The 20,152-nt window shown below is 41.8% G+C and overlaps 1 long non-coding RNA gene across 1 annotated transcript; it reads left to right on the top strand.

Annotated features, from left to right (window-relative positions):
- Window positions 1-277: 277 nt before the first annotated feature.
- LOC118208419 lies at window positions 278-7,588 on the top strand. Its single transcript, XR_004761559.1, has 3 exons — window positions 278-377; window positions 4,963-5,054; window positions 7,184-7,588. It is a non-coding gene; the product is annotated as an uncharacterized LOC118208419 (long non-coding RNA).
- The last annotated feature ends 12,564 nt before the right edge of the window (window positions 7,589-20,152 follow it).

Genomic DNA, 20,152 nt, shown 5'->3' with positions numbered 1-20,152 from the left:
ATGGCTGGCGCTTAATTTTCTCGGCCAAAGAACAAGTGGCGGGCTATGCTTGAGCGGGACCCCGGTGCCTCTCCGAGAGGGAGCAGCTCCAGAGACGCTGCGCGGCGGATCAGATAAAAGGCTGATCACTTAAGCAGCGCTCTCTGCGGGTAATTCTCCCTGCCTAAAGAGTTCCTGGTGTCAGCATATTGCTCGCCTGCCGTAGAGCGCCGTCGAGAGAGAGCTATAAAACTATCCACCAGAATAGAAGCATCAACATTTTTCCAGTGGCGTTTGGGCTGGCGGAGGGGGAGCGGGAACAGCTGGCTGAGGAGAGGGGCTCTCGTCTTGTGGTGCAGGATTTCATTACTCCTAATTTCCAGCAAGTTACAGTTCAGGTAATTCAGCGCTCCATGCACGTCCATAAACACTGTAATTTCAGCAGACCTATAATGACACGCAAACACACACTCTCTTTAATGCGCACACACAAACACTGCCACTGCCACTGCCTCTCTCTCGCTCTCTCTCTCCCTCTCTGAGTCTCTCCCTCTCTCTCACACACACACACTCACGCACACTCACAGACTCACAAGCACATATGCACACACATACACATGCCCACACGTACACATACTTTGCTTCTTATGCACACTTATAAACAAGTACCACTCATACACATTTTCACACAGAATCATGTACATAGACAGACACATGTAACTATGTATCATCTCTCTCTATTAAAATTGAAAATCAGATGCTATAGCAAATGCATTGGTTTTGAATTTCAAGGTGTCACAGTGTTTATGGTTTTATAGGATGAATGCATGCCATACTGCTAAAAAAGCGAACAGTATGCATTAATCTATTTTCTCTCTTTTTGTTTTTTTGTACCTGATAATGGCCAACATTCTGGCATAAGACAGCAATCTTGTTTGCTTGCTTACATCAAATGCATAGGCCTACCTCATGTTTTCTTTACCAATAAAAAGAATGTCACTTCTTTAATGACTGAATTTTGATGCATTATGTTGTACGAATATCTATTTTTCATTTTCATTCATAAAGAAGGTCAACAAAGTTGTAAAAGTTCTGTTACCAGAATCTTAAAAGGCTGGCTGATGTATTGCATGTCAATGGGAGCAAATACAGTGTTTTGTTTTTAAAAGAAAAAGCTTAAAATATTGCACTCTGATGTGCAAATCCATTAGAATGTGAGTTTGTACATCAAGTAGCATTAATTTTTTCTGGCAGAAATTGTTTGAACATTTTCTCATTTCCAGTAATCGAATGAAAACCAATTAAACACATATTCCCTGACACACCAAGCAGCAGACTGCAAACTTTGTAGCACTCATCCGACGTGAATACTGCCTTATTATACAGAAAACATCAGTGCTCCTTTCAGCTTTGCGACGGAAAGGGGAATTTTAATAGAGTCACGCAGGCTCGCACTAATCTACTCTGCGCCATCAGGCCAAATGCATTCACTTTGTTTAACCATCATTCAGATTCCTACCTGAATGATTATGAACGTGCAGAGAAAAATGAAATATGCCTCGCCTCCAATGGTGTCACCAAAACCGGCGAGTGAATTGTGGGGCTAAGTGATGTGACTGTGGCATCAACGTGGCGAACGGGCGGCTGAATTAATGGACTTCCACACTGCGATACATTACGGCCCACAGAGGGGCTAAAGGGACCAGGTAATGCAGAGCGCAATTTATATGCAGCAAATAGTTTAGGGGAGACGCGCCGCCGCGAATGTGGCCAACCAAGGCTGCTACAAACCATCTTAAGCCCCACATAAATGCCACTGGTCTCTGTATGCCGTCATATTATGGATAGGGCCTATAATGCAGCAAAGACATTAATTCTATCTAGTGGGAGGCTTGTCGCTACTACACTTATAATATTAAGAACCTAACAGGATGGACTCTGTGAGCAACACAGAGCCCAGTGTATTTCTCCTGATACATAATCATCTAAAGATGGGATATAACACATTTTAGTATCAGATCAGTATCAGATGAGTTTTGTGTATTTGATTACCAGGCTAAACAAAATCATTTATTTTCAAATCCATGTATTACGCTGCCATGCTTGAAGATAATGAACACAATCATAACATTGACAGGTTGCTGATATTTATCAAACCCTGAGAGCCACGTGATTTTGCAGTAATATGAACCAAGCCGACGTCAATTAAACAAGAAAAAAATTTCACATCTTTGTACACACGCACAACACACACATACACACATACACACACACAAATGGCATATAAAATTTAAAATGTAATTGTTTAGTTTATATTCCTTCCAAGAATTAATTTGTCATGTATCAAAAATTTCTCTCAGGATGTGGCTTTTAATATGATTTCTAAATTCTACTCCCTCGTTTTAAAGTATCTCAATGTTGCAAGGAATACACAGACCCTCCCAATAAGTTTTCTCTGGATAAAACAATAGTTAAATATTGCTTTGGGTGGACTTTTAATAACACTGACTTCAGCAGAGTACAGAAACTCAGAATGATTAAAATAATAATTTGTGTGTTTTGATACAATAATTAACATGTCCGATGAAAAACCTCAATCAGTGAAAATGGTCTTGTTTTTTATATTTTAAAAGCACGTGCTCTAAGTCTCAGTATATTACTCTTCTATGTGACATGAATGTCCAGACTACAATTACTAATATAGTCTACATCACTAAAGTCATCATGAATTATTTCTAAACTTAAAACCATATCCTTTTTAATTCTATCAGCATCTGGTTTACGAAAAGAAGTCACCTTCTGTTAACTTCTAGCATTGCAAAGCAATACAACAACTGAATAAAAATACTGGGACCAGACAGAGTACTGCTATTTTGGTCTCGTAACAGTGCGATGTAGAAAATTAATGTTTCAGTTAAAAAGCATAATTCCGAATGTCTGTATGATAATATATCATGTATATAATACATATAATAATAATGAATGTATTTTCAAAGCATGTACAAATTAAAAGAGCAATCTGTTGCAGAAATGCATTTAAATAATCAACCCTTTTGTTTTTATATTCCAGTATTTTGGAATACAATATTTAATTTACTCATAGTCTAACTCAAAACTGAACAACTGAAAGTCACTGTGATTGCTATGTTTTGTACATACTTTGGCATGTATTCCAAATATTATATTTTATTCCATGTTAGTGATAGGGATATCTGTGTCAGCCTCTTTTTTAAGACTGGTAATTTGTGTCTTTGGAAGCCTCTTTTTTTCTTGCAAAGAAAGTAAAATAAAATAAAATAAAAACAAAAACTGTAAATAAAAACCTGAGGCACTCGCAAATACTTTTTGGGTTCAGCTGCTGGTTTTGGAAATACGTCCAATTTATCCTTGCCAAAAATAAAATGAAAAAATACTTTTTCCCATGTAAAAAATATTATTTAATAGTCCTTCGGGATTATATTTCCTTTAAATAAAACAAAGATCTGGTTACATAAATTTGTTTCCAGTAAAAAGGAACAAAAAAGGAACCCATCTAAAAGAGATGATGATGATAAAAAACAAAAAATGCTTAAGCGTAACTTGCGTTGTGCATTTTTAATGCGCAGTTGGAGCTAGTTTCCTTAGTACAGTGCATTTGGGAGGAAAAACGCCCGGAGAACATGGTACCATCTCACTTGGATGACCACAGGACAGTGTGCCCGTTTTACAACATTTTTACATCAATAGCCCCAGGCTTAATTTTATTTACTGTAAAACAAATCACATTTGCTATTGTTATTCTCTCTCTCTCTTGCACGCGCTGCTGTGTGGATATATGTGGCAGGGGGCATTAGTCCATACTTCAGTGTTTCACTGGCCTCGCCCTGTACATAAAGTACATGCTATTACAGAGGATCAGCACTGCTAATTGAATGACAGCCAGTAACATAAGCTGCATAATCAAACCACTGCTATCGACGTGGAGCAGCAAGCCGTCTGCATGCAGGAAGAAAGTTTCGCAGAAAAACAATCGGTTCTGGAAGGAGCAAAGGGGTCAATACTTTTTTTTTTCACTGCACGCTGTTGTGACTGTATGTCGGTGTTTGCGTGCGTGCACACAGTTTAGTCCAATAAAAAATTATGCGCAAGAGTTCCTTTTCTTTTGGGAAATACCCAAAATATACAAAGTAAAATACTTTGTATTAAATATAGTAAATAATTCAAAACTTAATTGTAAAACTAACATTTAAATATGGAGCCCAACAATTATATGAAGATTAAATAAAGATCTGAATACAGTTATATATAAAACTATGTGCTTACAGACAAAAAATATGTTGTTTTGACTCATTTCCAAAGAAAACAGCTAAGCTGTCCTGTTTGTAATCTGAATTAATTACTGCCAAAAATGGGCCCTACTGCTTGAGGATACACAACTAAATTATCATCAATCCATAAGATTCCCACATTAATCACCACTATAAATGCTTGAGCATTTCTGCGCACTAAAAATATCAGCTAAATAGAATTTGCAAGGTTACCATATGTTGGGTAAAACGTTATAATGATAAATAAAAAGAAAGCTTGGATTTAAAGTTCCCTGCTAAAAGACTATTGATGAGCAGCACAGCAGAAAAATAACCCTAATCATCCGACAAATATCACAATACAAATACTGAAAGACTTTCATATGGTTTGGCGCAAATGCTGAAGTGTGGAAAAGCATTGATTTAAAATTAAATGTCATACAATATTTCCAAATTAAATTTTGATCGCTTAGGAAATTTATTTGTGGAAGAAAAAAATTAGGTCTGTAAGTAATTGAATGTAATTGTTTCCAATGAATCACACTTCATTCCAAATGGTAAAGCATCGTTTTCACTAAAGGAATGTCACTTCATCAATAAAAACTGAGCATGCATATATGTCTTTTCACTGAGAAGAAGCAATGAACACAGACTGAAAGTTAATAAGAATGAGAACTCTCCACGCACTACCTTACAGGACATCATGAAAATGAGGCAGTGCAAAGGATACATTCAGAACTGCCTGGATGACTTGCAGCCGCAAGGAAAGATGGACGGGAAGGAGATAAAGTAAGCAGCACAGAACTCTGGTGCCTCCTGGTGTCTACAGTCAGTAACCTCAAACATAGTTGCTTCCAAATGAGGGTGTCGCCTCTAATCTGTGTCAAAATATTTAACAGTAAAATAGTATGCATACATGTAATATGTGACATTACAAAACAATAAACCCTAAATAGGGGAAAAAGCATGCATTTCACAAATGATTGCATACATCATTTTAAAAATGATTTTTGAATCTACTGTTAACTTTGAGGACACTTAAAAGATGCTTCCTGTGATCATTCATGAGTTCTGGCTCTTCTGAGTAATTTAGCCCACTAGTCCAAGAAAAATTAATCTAGCTCAGATTTTCAGCTTTTCGCTCATAAACTGCTTCTCTGACCTTGTAACACAAATAATCTATCATATTGAAATGAGAAAATTGCAGAAGAATGATCCAAAAATTATTGCCTGAGTCTAATTTTACATGGGCTTTCATAGATTTTCCTGTGTACTCCACGTGTGTGATCGACAATTATCATAATTTAATTTCAAATCCGGACTTGGCTTTTTAAAAATGGGAACTCCACTCAAATTTGGGTACATTCTGTGTACATTTTCACCAATTTGAGGGTGGAGGGAAATCCAAAGGCAAACAAAAACACCTCCATCCACATTTCAGAGGGCATGACCATCTTACGGCTTCCTTTCCAAAAAATGCCACTGATGGACGAATTAACTTTTGTAACTTGAGAAGGGGCTTCATATTTATAACTCTGCCATGAATCAAATAGTGGTTAATGAGATTATTATTTATTAGCCTTCATGACCTCTGATCGTTTGAGTGTGCCTCAACAGTTTCTCTTCTCACAAATACTATTTCTTAAGTGTCGATTGTTCAGGTAGCACTACAGCATCATAGTGGAAACATGTATTATTCAGATTTGTATCTAATAGCCCACAGCCACTAATCAACTCCGATAGCTCATACTGTACACATACTGTACACTTGCTAAATCTGAGATCTGAGATTTTATGTCATTATAAAATAATTCTAATGAAATAATCTAAAAACAATTCTAAACTATTACCGGATATATTTTATGTCATTAGTAAAATACTGGCATGTAATTTATTAAATCATCCTTTTGTTATTGGTTACTATGGGCACAAATACCTTTGCTGGCTACTGTATCTCAAGTGGAAAGTGGAGAATTCTGATTAAACAGACCAGACTGAAACCTTAAGGTGGGAACAGAAGAGTTTCTTAGAAGAAAGCCACCTTTTAACCAGGCTTTCATGTCAATTGCGCAGTTCTCTGCTCAGAAGAGTACTTTAATTCTGAATAAGTCATATATTCAACAAAAGGATAACAAGCTTGGTATTTTACTGGAATGAGCAACAGGGACATTTGGGAATAATAATTACCACATAAAACTACCAATAACTACTATTTGAGGTTGCTTCAGAGAAGCTATTATTATTATTATTATTATTATTATTATTATTATTACATTTTATTTGTATTATTTTTTATTATTCAATACTTCTATTATTCATCAAAGAAGAATTGTCCTATCAAAAGCAATTAATGAGGAAAGTGCTACACTGCAGGACAGATGGTGGGGGACAATGATCAGGACAATGTGCATTTTGACAAAAGAACAGTACAAAGAGATGGGCAAAGAACAGGACACAGGGAGCACGTGTAAATAGGCACATCGGTCAGGACACCTTTCGCCCACAAAGCTGTTCTCTACGGCATTGCGAAACGGAATACAAAAAAAAGCTTTAAACATATAATTAATATGGCATCTATTTTTTTTTTTCGATTATTAAAACAAAAACACTTTCTGCAATCTTGCACATCCTAATTTGGTACTTAGGGAGTTAACACACCTGCCATATTCCTGCTGACAAGTCCGATTTCTCTGTTGCTGTTGTGGAGGTTTGTTGTGCTGGTTGGAGAGGGAGAAAACCCACTCCTGAGATCCCAAGCCGCTGCCAATAACCGACAAGGGCTAACATGTGAAAATGTTGACTGCGGCATGATTGATGGTAGTTATTTGTGGCTTTCTAACCCTCCTCCCCCCTCCTTCTCTACCTCTATCTTTACCCCCTTCCCCATTGTTTTTTTTCTTTCTCGTCCTCAACTTCAGACATTTCCAACTTGTGAGGAAGCTGTGAAGATGATTAATATAGTGTAACACTACGTTAGCAGTACAGTGTCTCTAGCATTCCGGTGATATTTGGATGTACCTGACATAAAACAATAGGCTGTGCTGCCATGAGAAGCAAGGTGAGACGTGAGATGTTCTAATTGGAAACTGTTAAAATTCTTCTGCGCCTATTCTGCAAATCCACTCTCATTCCTTACCCCCACAGCGACTAAAGATACACTAGCCCACTCACATATCCTCTCCTTTGACTCTGGTGGCAGATATATTTTAAACACACACTGACTGACTCCCGGTCCCTGCGTGTTTTGTATTCTCTCTGAGAGGAGAGACCCTCAGGGCCTGACTCAAGGGGTGATTTCACTGAGGTGCTTATGTTAAAGCAAGGATATTTTTAAAAATATAATAGATATATATTTTTGCTTTGCTATAACTTAAACAACATTTTTTTGATTTTTTTTTTGAGTCATTAAAAATGAACAAATTCTCTTAAAAATATAACTGTTGCCAGAAAGTGACTAATGTCTTTAATGTGTCAATTTAGAGATTTCTCTTAATCAATGCCAGAACATGAATGTTTGAACAGTGACATTCTGGTGAGGGGCTGGGAAACTAAAATGGCATGCTGTTATTTGCAGTGCAGAGATTTGTACTTAAACTATATTTTTCTCCATCTCGGAATCACTAAACGTGCACCCACAGCCATGGAAGGAGCTCTGTTGCACAGAATGCGAGCCAGTTCCACATTGAAGGCCACACAGCACAACAAAAGAAGGCAAAATTCACAAAACAGCAAGCACTAATACTACAAGAGGAAGCCCCCCCAGCCCTGGGAAGAAGCCATCTGTGGCTCAGGGTTTCGTTTAACAAAAGCAGTTTGTGAGCATTTTCACTTGCAGATTGCGATATCTTGTCAAAAATGCATTTATTTTTCTAAGGATAGACTGCTCTGCACAACCAGTAGCTTTCTCGGGGTTGTCGGACTATGGGGTGAAAAACACTAAGCAAAGCCTCTTTCAGTGTCCAGATGTGCCTGTAAAGTAATGGCAGTTTTATACATTGTAAATGCTCAGTTTCCCGAGCACCAATACAGGCGCCAAGTGAAACCTGAACACACAGTTTGGTCTCCCAAAGGTCCTTGGTGCAATTTGTAGTTAAGACATTCCAATCACACAGTAAAATTTCCAGCGATAATTCAACTCTAACAGATAACATTGGTCTCTGTGTACAAAAGGGCACCACTTGAAAAACATTCAAGGCGTACGTGAGGCCAATTAGGCCATAGAGTATTACTGTAGATGATGTGGTTAAATACCATGGGAGCACACACCACAGCAACATTTGGAGTAACTGTGATTTGTGTCTAACATTACTATAAAGAAAAGGCCACATTAGATCTACGGGGAGACCTAATAATTTAAATAAAACTTTAAATAAATTATTAAAATTTCATTTTTATATTACGACATAGTCCTACAATTTCAATTCAATCTGACCACAAGTCAAATTTATCCATTCCTCAGATACCCCTTAACACCCCTTAGCTCCTGACAACAGTGGCCAGGCCACACAGAGCAGAGGAGCACCACGATGTTGCACAAATAAATAAGTTTGACACCAAACCAAAACGAGGCAGGAGGATAAGAACGATAGCAGATTTACGCACTCTGACGCACTTTGCGACCTGCGTTTGTGGCTTGCAATTGTGAAACACTCTGAAAAGAGCAGGAGAAATCTATCACATCTCGCAGAGCTTAGCTTGCATGTCACAGCTTTCCTGAAGCAAGCCACTGCTTTGCAGACCCCCAGTAGTATTCAAGTAGTAACATAACCCAGGCTCAAACCTGGGATGCCAAAGAGAGAGGCCCAGCATAAGCTTATGACAGGTTTCCGTATGAGACCTCAGAAGCCCCATACATTTGTGCCTTTTCTATAAGGTTATATAAGTTATATATCCTGCTATGACACTTATAGGTTTAAAATAAACCATAATTTTTTTTGTTTGTATGCCCTTTGAATTATGGCTGAAGCCTAACGTGGGATTCTTTCTCAGCACGTTCCTTTGAATGCGCATGTTATTTACAATTGCACATCGAAAAAAAGGTAGGCATTTACAATTTGGAAATATTGCGGCTGATATCAATAACCGATATTTGTCAGATCGTATTGGCCGATGCTGATGCCAGTACCTCCCTGTTGTACATTATAGCGCAAATGCACACTGCAATTAAACTTCCACCTTCATGGAAGGGCCAGATGAGAACAGACATCAACTTATAAAGGAAAATGTCAGAAATTGTGTTTGTTGAATGACATATTTCAACTTGCGATTGAGCTGCAAGCATTAGTCTAGAGAGCTACTTCGTAAAGCTTTGCCTGGTACTGTGACTAGTGAAAATGATCACGTATTAAAAATATATATTAAAGAGGTACAGATGGCTCCAGCCTCTGTCACACATGCATCTTAACTCGTAAATGTTCCGGCAATCTTTCGTGTCGGCGTCATGTGTGAAGAGGAGCCGGTGTCGATTTTCTGTGTAAGACGTTTGTCCAATTTGCCGGGTCAGGACCTAGTGAGATTTATGGAAATCTTACTCCATGACTCTAGGATGAAAAAAAGCAGCAACATTCCCACATAGCACGCAAAAGGTTAGAACATTCTTATACAAGACCTCTTGGTTCTGGCACAATTTTTTAAATAAATATTTTACTAAATCTGTCCTCTCAACAATTCTTACACCAATATGAGACATCACACATAGAAGATATTGGAGCTGCATTGTATGATTTTGTGAGGGAAATTTTAACATTTATTTTAGGAATGGAATAAACAATATCACACTCCTTGCTTGGCATGGCTTTGTCTATTTGTAAGAATAGCATTACAAAACTGTCATCATTGCCTCACAAATTTCTTATGCACTATGCAATACTTCTCCCAGGCAAATAATTGTGCCAGGCTCTTCCAGTTTTAAGTCATTTTTTGTAGCCAGCTGCCTAGCACCACATATCATTGGCAGATATAGCCTGCTATTTAACTTGGCTAAGTATTTTTATTGAATTTTACCAAAAACAACTCCACATGTAAGTATTGATTTTTAGCTGATAAACCAAGCTATTTGGGATCATATAACCAAGCTATATTGGCTAAAGAAATTACCATAAGTTATTTTAATACCATCACTCTTTAACTGGGTTGTGTTGGTAGGATTGATATCTCTGCAAAAACTGTTATTCAGTGGAATATCTGGCTGTTTTAAAGACAGATTAACGTAGCCAGTGGCGCTGCCAGGGATTTTTGGCATCTCACATTGGGCCCCACTTCCCCAGATCACCCCATCCCTGCACAAGCACAGCACAATTGTTTTGAGGGCCCCTGTCAGTCAGGGCCCTTGGAACTGTCCTAACTTCCATCCCTATATGGCACCCCTGAACGTAACATTAATATTTGTCACACATAGCTTCAGAGGGTAGCCATTTAGCTTTGCCTAATCTATCTGACATGCCATGTGTTAACAGACACCACAGGGAATTTTTCCATATAGGACACCTATGTGTGAATGGGGAAAAGCACTACCTAACCCGGGATAATTGAACCCGGGAATGTTGGGGGTTCCATGTGTGAAAGGGGCTTATGATAATGCTACTTTTTGACAATTATTTTTTTGCTTAATTTAGAATATCAACAGCGCGTCAATGCGTCACCTCTCTGGCGCAGGTATGTTGTGTCATCATGGCAGCCATAATCTCAGCAGCTTGCCAATGCGAATAAGTCTGTTTTAAGCTATTATCAGCTGATACCAATGTGACCCTCATATTGCTGTGCATCCATATAAACGGAGACAGAAAAGGCACTGCTGCTGTTCATCTACATCAATTCACAAACAAACAATAATTCTACCTAAATTGGTAACAATTAATAACAAATAAACAATATTCGAGAGTAGCCTGACAATAATAAGTGAAATTGAAATGTGTTTGGATCAGCTTGGCTTAGGAACTGAAGTGTTTCATATTGAGTTATCAGCTGCAGAAACACTTTAATGAATTAAGTTACCAGGCCACATTCTCTATGCATCTCTGGTTCAGCCTCCACTGCAGTACACTTCTAGATTAACTTCTTAAATTGACACCTCCACATGAAAACAGTTCATTAAGGATCTCCACACATTCTCACAAGGTAAGAAAAGCATTAATTATGGTGAATCTCTGGAAAAATAAAAACTGCAATTTTAATCTTCTGCATGTAAGTATGCACGCACGTACACACACACACACATTTTTGTAATATTTCACAAAGTAATGCAATATAGCAGAATTCAAACCTGCATTGCATTGTTTATTTATGAGTTATATGGCATGGTGTGCAAACAAAATAATCTTGATTCCTCATTCCTCAACAGCACAATAAAAACACGCAATTCCGCTTGCTTTTGGCCACATGAGCATCATCACGGGCTGAGACTGCAATTCCCCAGACTGGGGGCCACGATACACCTGGCGGTAGAATAAACATGGCAAATACCCAGCCTGTTAGCTTTAGCTACAGATTTAAACAGTCCCTGTAAACTTGGGCTGTGCCAGCACTTACTGTATCACAATCACAAAATAATAGAGCTAACAGCTTGCTAGTACTACATTCCTGAGCATGCCTACCCTCAGCACAGCTCTTTCCCCATCTACAAGTTCTGTCATCACCAAAGTTACCTTCAAATCCATACAACTATTACCCTCAAAGAACTACCCAGTGCTACAGCGGTCCTCACGAGGCTAGTGATAAAACGTAGTCTGATATCAACTGTTTCTCACAGGTTCTACTACTTCCATTCGGAACCAGGTTTGGCAGTTTTTGTAAGCACAAAATCATTTGCCTCTCCCATCCTATTAGAGAAAATGGATGTGAAGCAAAATCTGCACCACTTTAGAAATTGACTCGAAGCCTGGAATGACAAATATATATTCTTTTCTTTTAAAAATGTGTGTTATGAATTATTTGTTAGGCATTATCACATTGACAGTCCATCATCAAGATATTAACACAGATATTGTGTAATATATGTGCATTTAAATTTTTGAACTCAAATGCAAAGTTATTTTAGGTGAAGACAAAAAGAGACAAATACAAATATAGAGAATATTAACAATCACAGAGAGATACACGAATAGCAGGAATGCTATTCTAGACGTCTGCTATTACTGTCACGCTGCCAACCCATCATCCATCAAGATGTCACTCTGTATCTGTGGACCCTGAGGAGAGGGGGCGGGGGAGGGGGACTCACACACTATTGAGTTTTAACACTTCTGTGCATTCGTTTGACTGTGCCCTATATCTGGACTCTCACTCACCTGCTCCAGGAACAAACACACTCTTCCTCAAACACACACGCACACACACACACACACACACGCACGCACATGCACGTACATCAGCGCACATTTGCACAAACTAACACTAATTGAAAAAATGGAATGCTGCGTTTTTATATGCAGGTTTACTATAGTATTACTACCACCTAGTGCCCCATCCCCAGAAGTAAGACTGAAGAGGCAAACATAATCTCTAGATTTTATGTATATTTCAAAAAGAGACCAAAAACAGAAAACACATCACTGAGAAGTAAACTAAAAAAGAAAACCTTGTCATTTCTGCCATGCATTGAACATATAAAGCAAAAAAGTGAGAAATGAATCAATGCCCATCACACAAATTGTTTGGTGATGGAGAGAGGATAAAAAGAGAGGGAGGTGAGTCTAGTTTAATAACAAGAGTGGGGACTGGGTGAGTGCAGCCTGTCTCTGACACTATGAACCCAGGAAGTGTCCCAAGCGCACCCCCATCCCCCTACCCCCTTCCCAGGGCCCAGGCATCTCAAAGTCCCCTGAGACCAGGAAAGTCTCCCTATGACAGGACTCAACATGGGGTTATAGGGTTTCTCTCCGACAGACACAAACCAAGTGGTGGTTGGGATGGCAATTGAGTCCAGGTCTTTAAAATAGGGATCGTTCCTTTTAAATAATTTATGGGGAAACCACAGAGGGCATTCGCAGCCCGAGTGTATTTTATCTGACAGGAGACCCGGCCAAGACAACTCTGCACTGAAAGGAGAGGAGAAAATGGGGCTGAGTGGAGTCCTTTGTTCTTTTGGCAGCCTTAAACCCGGGCGACAAGCCTGAGATTCACCTGAATTAATCTAGGACGTTTTTACTTTAATATCTGCAAAAAAAGCATTTTCATAGGACAAAAAAGAAATATGTAGCCATTTAACTCCACAGAGAGTAAAATGCAGTTAGTCCGAGGACAAAGAGAAGGAAAGAAATGGAAGCAAAACCAACAAAATGTTCATGAAGTTCAGATTAAGGACTGTGTTACTTGTTTCATTAAATGGTCAATATATCTTGTGTTTTCTGGATCATTTAAGCCACATTACAGCACCACGTTACTGTTTTAATTTCTGAAGTGCCTTTCACCAGAGGCAGCTCCAGGCACTGGAAGAAGAGTCCAGGGCGAGAGCAAGAAGAACAGCCTCTGTGTACACTGTCCAAAATCCAGACACACACACGCACACACACACACACACACAGACAAACGCACACGCACACACACACACATGCACACATATGACTCTAAACACACACACACACACACACACTCTTATGATTATAAGCACATATCCACACACGCACACACACAGGAAACAAATCAACTGGCTCAGACTAAGATACACAATAACACACAAAATGAAGAGAGGCTTGTCTTACAAATGGACACACCTATTAGAGAAACATCTCAAACGCTGACAAAACATTCAACTAAATTTACTGTCATAAGCTGACACCAATAACACATCCTAAACTCATAATCACACACACACAAGCAACACTGCACTCAACAAAACTGAAATAGCATAAAACCCTAAGTCCATTCTCGTACCAGGGAATTTGCTGATATCTTTGGAGAAGTTATGCATGCTACTTTCTGCATCAAAACTCACTGAAGACTCACTATGTAGAATATACATCATGGTAACCATTCCTTTTTTAATGTGCATACTCATCAGAGATACACGTGAAGTCCAATTAATTCAAATTTCTAGTAAAACACATTTCCACAGCCTTTAAAACACATTACACACGAGGTTGCACAAAACATTGCATTATAACTTCTCTTCAATCTTTTTCATTTTTGTTGCATGTGTATTTACCAAATAGTACTGGCCTTGCGGTGGCCCAGGCCCCAACCGCCTGCGCTGCGGTGATGATCTGGCTCAGCCAGCTCATGAACCTGAGGGCGAGAGGCAACACCGGGTCAGCAAGCGGGGGCAGCGGCATGAGGTGTCAAAGACGGCGTGAGCGGGGAGCTATTACACTCGGGCCGGGTTACGCTGATAAGTCTTTGGGGGCCCTGGCTGGGGAGTGCGTGGGAGGGGGGGGGGGGTGGAAGGAGGGGGGGAGCGGGTGTGCACGGGGCCGCAGAGGTACGAGGACGCTGAGCAGGCTGGAGGTGCGCTGGGACCGGGGAGGGGGGAGTGGGAATTCTGGGCAATTGACGCGAAATTGAATTGACTTCAATCCTGCATCCTGTAATGTCCGCTGTGGCTGAGGAGCTAAGCGATGCTGGAAACCCGATCCAGTGCTACTTCCTCAAAGCAGACACTGAGAAACCCAAGAGAGAGACAGAGTGAGCCATGTCTTTATTCACTTTACACCGACTCCTGCGAGAGCACATATACCTGTCTGCAGCAGCATAAAATAAAGTATTTTATTTAAAAGTGTACAGGTGAAATAAATATGCCTGCAAATTTTAAACTGGCAAGGCCAAACTGCATATTTATGCTTTTATATCACCTGTGTCTTTGGTAGCACTTCATATTGTACGACAAAGAGGCAGAAAGACCCAAGAACAGTGTCTGAATAATGTTTCACACACAGTCAATAAACAGCCAGTTTAAAATTTTTCAATAGAAAGCTACAGCTCATATTTTCAGGGGAAGAGAATTGTTTGGATGTCATGCCTCTCCCAACAGTCAGAGGGAAATGAAGAAGAGAAGAAAAAAAAAACAGCGGAAGCATCCATTACAATGCATAAAAGGCCCCAAGCACTGAAACTGTGATCAAGAAGAGAAAAATATTTGCACTGGCCCACTGGGTCTCTTGATATGTAAAAGAAAATACATAAATGTTAAAAAACATTCTTTTTATTAGACGAATTGCATCATTAAATAACATTATAAAAAATAAAAATGCACCATTAATTTTCCCTGAACAGCAGTAAATACATTTCTCTCTCCGTCCCTGGCTTCCATCTAATTTCTGCCCCACGGGGCGACATTTCCAAACCCATTGTATCCCATTATGCAAATGGCACAATTGAGGAAGATAGATCTATAAATATATGTTTGGGGCTCGTCGAGTTGTAATGCGAAAATAAATTAGTTTCTAATTGTCTGCTCCGCAAAAGAGTGAGGCTCTAATCGAGCAGGCAGGACTTCAACACGCGCAAGCCTTTTGGCTTCTTTGTTCTTTTACCTCAGGAACATGAAAGGTAAAAATAAATAATGAATGGGGAACATTAGGAGATCGATCGGAAGCCATCAGTCAAAGAAATAAAAAAATAACACACTGGAACTGAACAACATCTCTGTATCGCCGCATCGCATTAGAACATGAATCGGGCCATCAACCGAGTGGACGGCGTAAATTACCCCACTCCCCCTCCCCCACTCGCTGGAAGCAGGCCTTCTCTGGTTTCATACAAGTGATTGTTTTGATTTTGTTCTGTTTTCAAAAATTACACTGAAACGCAAAACGGGACAGTCTCTCTTTGTCGTTCAACAGCCATATACAACAATTCGTATTCCGACAATCCTTGGTATTAATGGTTTTCACTGCGTAAGCTAGAGAAGAAAGAAAGAAAGAAAAATGAAAGAAGGAAAGAAAGAAAGGAAGCCACTCCATAGTATCATTATTTTTTTCTGAAGGACACTAACGCTTTCCTATTTTTCCCAATTTATTTAAATTGATCATATAAAATAAACACAGTAATTTTGTGGTATGGCAGAGCAATAAGAAACCAAATGAAAGTTTACAGCCAAGGAAAAACTGATATGAGCAGAGGTACACAACCTCGAAACAGGAAGTTATCAAAAGGTGAGTTTGCCTTCTTTGGTGCTCTTGTACAAATGGACAGGAGGCGTATTAAGGCAGACGGACTGCGGCATTTTGAAGACTCGACCTCTGGCCTCCCACATGACCATAACAGAATTGTGGTGTCATGATAGTTTAGCCACTGAACGTCAACCAGTCATGGCTGCGGATGTCTAAAAGCTCCAATAAAAGCAAAACCAGAAACAAAATGCACATGATGTAAAAACCGTCAGCACCACACTTGAGAAGCTTGCCTTCTAAGTGAATAATGTACGACAGTGCTGAAGACCACAGAATCCGTAACACATATCTGGCCAGCCTCCCCACCGCCCAGCCTTCACAGGGCACAATGCTGCCTCCCCCCCACCACACGGCCTTCACAGGGCAGGGTGGGGTCTCTCCCCCCACCACCCAGCCTGCACAGAGCAGGATGCCACCTCCCCACCACCCAGCCTTCACAGGGCACAATGCTGCCTCCCCCCACCACCCAGCCTTCACAGGGCACAATGCTGCCTCCCCCCACCACTCAGCTTTCACAGGGCACAATGCTGCCTCCCCCCACCACTCAGCCTTCACAGGGCACAATGCTGCCTCCCCCCACCACCCAGCCTTCACAGGGCACAATGCTGCCTCCCCCCACCACCCAGCCTTCACAGGGCACAATGCTGCCTCCCCCCACCACCCAGCCTTCACAGGGCACAATGCTGCCTCCCCCCACCACCCAGCCTTCACAGGGCACAATGCTGCCTCCCCCCACCACACAGCTTTCACAGGGCACAATGCTGCCTCCCCCCACCACCCAGCCTTCACAGGGCACAATGCTGCCTCCCCCCACCACCCAGCCTTCACAGGGCACAATGCTGCCTCCCCCCACCACTCAGCTTTCACAGGGCACAATGCTGCCTCCCCCCACCACCCAGCCTTCACAGGGCACAATGCTGCCTCCCCCCACCACTCAGCCTTCACAGGGCACAATGCTGCCTCCCCCCACCACTCAGCTTTCACAGGGCACAATGCTGCCTCCCCCCCACCACTCAGCTTTCACAGGGCACAATGCTGCCTCCCCCCACCACTCAGCTTTCACAGGGCACAATGCTGCCTCCCCCCACCACCCAGCCTTCACAGGGCACAATGCTGCCTCCCCCCACCACTCAGCTTTCACAGGGCACAATGCTGCCTCCCCCCACCACTCAGCTTTCACAGGGCACGATGCTACCTCCCCCTACCACCTGGCCTTCACAGGGCAGCGTGGTGTCTCTCCACCCACCACCCAGCCTGCACAGGGCAGGGTGCCACCTCCCCACAGCTCAGCCAGCAGCAAAGCTCCAGAGGTGGCATCATGATCGGCTCTCAGCTCCGACCCCGTAACCTTGAGCCCGGCGCCCGCGTCCCCACAGCAGCAGGGCCCCAGGCACCCATCACCCCCCTCCCTTCCTCCTCCCTGGGGACACACAGACCCCTGCACCCTTACATCACACATCCTCCATCTCAGGCAATTCCACCACAGAATGAAAAATGAACAGTAAAGGTTCATCCATACATCACTGAACATTTGGTTGGGGAGGGGGGTAGGAGGGCGGAGCTAATTATAAAATATGTGGAATTACATTTGGTTTTTTTAGGGGGATGTTTTTTAAAGTCATTGCATAGCAGAAAACAAACAGGACTATTGCGCTGACACTCACACGTAACGTTTGCAGCGTGATTAATTAAAACAGAGGAGAGGAGATTTTGACCTAAACAGAAAAGTCTTCTTGAGATCCTGATTTATATTTGGACTGCGATGTTGGTATTAATTACACCGGCGCAGGTGCGGGGCCCAATTTTTCTTCCCAGCTGCACCCTTCAGCGCTGCGGGCAGTGACGCCGCTCCTGCGCAGAGCGCAGCCTGCATCTGGGTGGCTCGCAGGACTCCGCCCCTTTCGCAAAGTGAAGGATTACCGCTCCGGATTTAGCAGAAACAGCGCGTGCTGTGCCCCCCGAGCCACGCCAGCTTCGCCGCAGCGCCCGGCACAAGCCCCCGCGCTGCCCGCGCCGCCGGGCGCTGCCCGCAAACATTCAGGATCCACGAAGGCTGTCGCTCTGATTCGCTTTGGGGTTTGTTGGGACAAAGCGGGGCCGAGCGTCCCTCAGATTCGATGAAGAGCTCACCGTGCGCTGGACGAGGACAGAGGAGAGCATGCCTGTCGTTACGGGCCCCGCCTCAGGGTCGTACAAGGGTCACCGCTAGGAATGGAATGTGAGGAAGGACACCAATCACCACCTTCCCTGCCCGTCATAAGAGGTGGCCCTGGGCATTCGTGCTCATTTACATCCAGCACAATGACACAAGGCCTCTTTTTCAGTTTTTCCCCAATTTTGGAAGGGGCAGTGTAGCACGTCAGCACTATGCCACCCACAAACTTGCGCACTCATCCAATACCCATGCTCAATAAACCTTTTCTCACACAACAAGCCAGCTAGAGCACCAAAGGAGAGCCAGTGCAGGATGGAGAATACTGTGTCACCCCTCACTGAAAATAACTGTAACCTGCAGACATTGGGTACCTAGCGCACCACAGTGCTACCTTGCGCTCTCCCTACCCTATGAGCCTGGACAGTGGGGTTATCGGCAGCTTTTATCTGTAAAAGAATGTCTGAGGACCGGGCACATCTGTCTACCAATGGATGTTCTGAGTTAATATCCCATAAGGGGTTGTGCTGTTTTGCCCGTGAACCCAAGAATCACCCAGTTCAAATGAAGCTGTGCAAACTGGTTATAGAACATAAAAGATATAAAGAGTTATCACTGTAAGCCACCAAGGAAATGAACGTCTTGATAAAAAAATAATGCAACCGTATAACAAAGTAGCTAATTTTATGGCCGCTAAGGTACACAAGGGTATTTCTTTCTAAGGTCTTATTTGCTGCTTGACAGATTTGACACGGAGAGAGCGCTGGCTTGTTTTCTGGATCATATTTTAATCTAAAATGTGAACTGTGGAGGGATATTGGCGGGGGAGGCTTTGTCCAAGTGCACGTTAGTGTGAGTCATCCATAAAAACAAATGAGCAGGACTGGTAAAGAGAGGTAGAAACCATGCGGCGGGGTCTGAAAGAGCTGTAAAAGGGAATGCTAATGTTGGCGCTCTCTCTGCAGTAATTGCTCTGGGAATTTAAAGAGGCAGGCTTGTTTACCGGCGGTGGGGGCAGGAGTGGGGGTGGCGACAGTGTGGGGGGGTACACAGGTAATAAATTATCGCCATTATTGCCTTAAGTAAGCGTCTGACAGTGACATACTGGGGTACATAGTTCATGGCTTGTACTGTATGAGATTCCTCACCATTTGGCCACATAAAGCATTTCATGTTAAAAGCCGTCCAACCATTTCATCTTCACACCAATTTGTTTTCAAAAAGAGGCAAATGAAAATGGAAGTGTGACTGAGTCTACTTTAGGACTTCCAAAAATGTGTACATCGCATTGCAAGACATCAAACTAGCACAACAAGCATTAATTTACAGCCTGGCCAGAGACAACAGCTCATGAAGTGCTCTCTATGATGCTTCTCAAGCTAAATGCATTCTATATTTCTGTTTGATTCCGCACATTTTAGGGCAAAATACAAAGAGGGATAACGTTTCACCATATTTATAAACAAAGATCTGACAAACATATTTCTGTGAGAGGTTCCTCCTGGCCTCCAGCTGACAGAAAGACAAGGCACTGTGGTGCAGTGAGTGGTGTACCAATGAGTGGCCTGTGTGCGCATGCGTCTGTGTCTGTGTGAATCCCTGTGTATTCAGTTTTGGGAGTGGTGTGTGCG

The sequence above is a fragment of the Anguilla anguilla genome, chromosome 11 (genome assembly GCF_013347855.1).
Source record: "Anguilla anguilla isolate fAngAng1 chromosome 11, fAngAng1.pri, whole genome shotgun sequence".
Taxonomy (NCBI): domain Eukaryota; kingdom Metazoa; phylum Chordata; class Actinopteri; order Anguilliformes; family Anguillidae; genus Anguilla; species Anguilla anguilla.
This window is presented reverse-complemented; position numbering and strand designations above follow the sequence as displayed.